Here is a 3,498-nt window from a genome sequence, read left to right as displayed (position 1 = left end):
TTGCACGGCCTCTATTTTATATAAGCTCGAAGCGGGGGAGGTATACCGATAGAGCGCAGACTCTAAATGAAAACTCTGGGGCTGGCACAGCTATATTATTCTGTCATCTGCCTACAGGCTAGTTTGAAATATGTTTCCAGAAATTTGCTGGATTTAAGGGATAAATACATGGAATGAAAAACGACGCTTTCGTACCACGTTGACGTATACAGTGTAGGATTAGCTCAAACGGTTATGATTCCTATTCGCAAATCAATAGGATTTGTACACAAAAAAATTTCTTTAAGAATATTTTTTACAAAAGGACATTTAGTAGTATAGAGATCAAACTTTTTTGTAACTTTTTATATAACATTGTTGTAAACATGTTTTTGGTTATACGACATCGAATTTTTATGAAAAGTTACGAGAATGAAAAAATTTTAGAATCGAATTATTCATGGTAGGAAATTAAAATGTTTTAAATCATCTGGGTGAGACTGCACATCCCAGTACAAAATTGGGTAGCAAAGTTTGAACGAGACCGTACGACCTGCAAGGACCAGCATCGCAGTTGTTGTGACGACTCCAGAAATGTTGAAGAAAATCCACTGGAGGAGCTTCGACTTAAAATGCGCGAGCTAGCATACATAGTAGACGTTTCATAAAGTGAGAAAGCTGTTTAAATCAAATTCTAATATCAATTGCAGAAGGGACAAACGATATTTCATAAATACGCACTTATACCAACCTAAGAAATGAAAAATAATGTCTATTCCCCGTATAAAATTCGGTGCACGTCTAACAAATCTCCATTGTTTACCAATAAAAACATCGAATCGTAAACATAAACGCATTTCTATTGGTCGAAACTGTCGGAAGACGTATGTACACAATTTCTTTGAAATATTCCTGCTAGATAGTCTGAATAAGCAGTGTAGTGGTTAAGTGAGATTTATTTAATCGATAAATTTCTGTAAATAAAAGAAATATGGCGTTCTTTACACCATGGGGGAATGAAGACGATGAAATTTAGATAAACAAACACAACAAGTTATTTTAAATATATTCGAATGTTTAAAAATTATACCAGTTTAGAAACATTGCGTCAAGTTTTGTCAGCACGTGGTTTTAAACACAAAAAACTGAATAAACTGATGGCAAAAACCGAGTCGTCAAGGATAATTCGGCGACGACAAGATTATTTGCGTCAGATAAAATACTACCGAAGTTCTAATAGACGAATTGGGTAAAAAAGGGCTCAGTTCACGCCTGGTACCCTGTTTAAGCCAAACTCCCTTACAGGTCGGTACATTTTACTCGTCTATTTACGTTTTATAATTCAATAATCAGTTGTAGCAAGTTAAAGAGGTATAATAATGATTTTTTTTTCTAATTTCTAATAACACCGTATAATACCGTCCAATTTGTAATGATTCGATTGCGTTTGAACGAATACTTTCTCGCATAAAATAATAAATTTATAAAATGAGGTATCTACGCCTATGGTAGATCAAACAAAATGGTCGGCAAGAGTTTTTATACTCTGCAATTGATATTGGAAGAACTACGGGCCTAGATGCCCCGGTTCGGCATTAATAGAAAACATAGAAACCCCTTCAATTTTACAACCGTTCATTTTATTTCTTTTTTTAATTCAATTTTTAGTTCGTTACGTTACACGATAGACAACTTAACCTCAAAAACATAAAGTTCGACCCTCAATATAAATTTCTGAACATTGTGAGCTTAGGTTAGATTAATTTCATGACATTCACGTATAAATGGTTTTTCAACAAATAGGTGTTGGTTGATTTCAATTCATTCACGAAAACATACATAGTACAAACTAATGAGCGTTATTGAAACCATCGTTAGTCTGGAATATATAAATTATTAGTCATATTTTTCCTGCATTCTCACGTTCGCATCTCAAACCAGGAATTTACTTTACCCCTGGGAAACCTTATTAGTTTTAATGCGATTCGAGATAGTGAACGAATCATGAACGTATTTTTATAATAAACAGAAACTGGATTAGTTGTCTGAAAGAATCAATTAAATCTGTAGATAATTAACCAAAGATTATATTTTACTAATAACAGCTTGTTATATAGAACTACAGCAAAAATCCTTCATTTGCAAGGATCGTTGCAGTTCAGCTGATAGTTTCATTCGGTAGAATTATTTTTGCGTGCAAGTTGAAATTCTAGGGAGGAGTCTAGTAGCTGTCAAAAAAAAGTTAAGCAAAGTTTGAGGTTAGGGATTTGTGAGAGACTGACATAACGTCAAACGACGTGAAATATTAATTTTGACTTTTGGAAAAATTGCATGCAATTTCTTTCTCAAGTTTTCTTGCACTATGTCAATCTGCCTTTATTCTATAACCATTGCTATAAAAAGCATCTCATAATTAAAAACCTGTAGCAATTTCTAGTAACATTGTTACGAAAATGAATATAGAGGGAATTCTTCTTGAGGTATTAAAATTCATGAATGGCATTAGGAAGCCATTATAAAGATGTGATTCACTGGAAAGTGGTTTTTAACACCAAAAGATTCTTTTGGTGAGAAAACTGGCAACAACGTTCCTCAGACTGAAAGTAGAATGTAGGTCAGAATGTTTATTTCAAATAAATGAGCTTTAGTATATATGAAAAAGATTTATAATATAAAAGAATAATTATTATGGAGTCATGTAGAATATCGTTCTATAGGTATCAATTAATAATTTCATATGTTAGAATTTAAAATAATTTAACCTCAAAATATTTCTTATATGCGATTTCCACTTATAACCATGAGCACCACGAGAATATATTTAGAAATAAAATCTTCTTCTTTCATACATAAAAAGTCTAACGCCTGTTTCTTCTTCAATATATTTCCTTATACATTCGACGCCTTCTATCGATACTTACTTACTCTTTTTTCCGGGCTTGGGACTAGACACGGTTTTATATTTATGATCTGGTTACGAAGGTAACGGAGTGGGTTAATAAATAATGGGAATAAGAACAAATCATAATAGTTATGAAAATAGTAAGTATAAAAATTTTCATCTCTGCCGTGCCCCACGGTCTTACACAGTTTTAATAAGCTAGATAAGTAATTACGTAAAAAGTGACGTCCTAGGTGTTCAAAATGTCGTTCATCGTTATCTATACATTAAATAAGTCGCCGACGTGTTAATAGAGACCGATCACGATAATTTTGGTACAATGACGTAATTTTCGATGCGCGAAGGCGTGAACAATACGCCAGTGGCGTGCCAATATTAATTAAAAACCAAAAACCTGTATTCAAAATTGCCTACCTGAATCATTATAATTTGAAAACGAAGATTGTACAACCTGTATTGATAATTAAATTTTTAGCGAGAAATATTTTATTTACAGAAGCAAATATGAACTGGATACAAAAATTCAAGAGTTTCTAATTACAAAGTGTACAATAATCTAGGACCACAAACTACTTATTTTATGAACGTTTCACACAGATGGCCCAAGGTTGAATCAT

This window comes from Diorhabda sublineata, chromosome 7, assembly GCF_026230105.1.
Source record: "Diorhabda sublineata isolate icDioSubl1.1 chromosome 7, icDioSubl1.1, whole genome shotgun sequence".
NCBI classification, from domain to species: Eukaryota; Metazoa; Arthropoda; class Insecta; order Coleoptera; family Chrysomelidae; genus Diorhabda; species Diorhabda sublineata.
The sequence above is the reverse complement of the archived record's forward strand: the minus strand, read 5'-3'. Positions refer to the sequence as shown.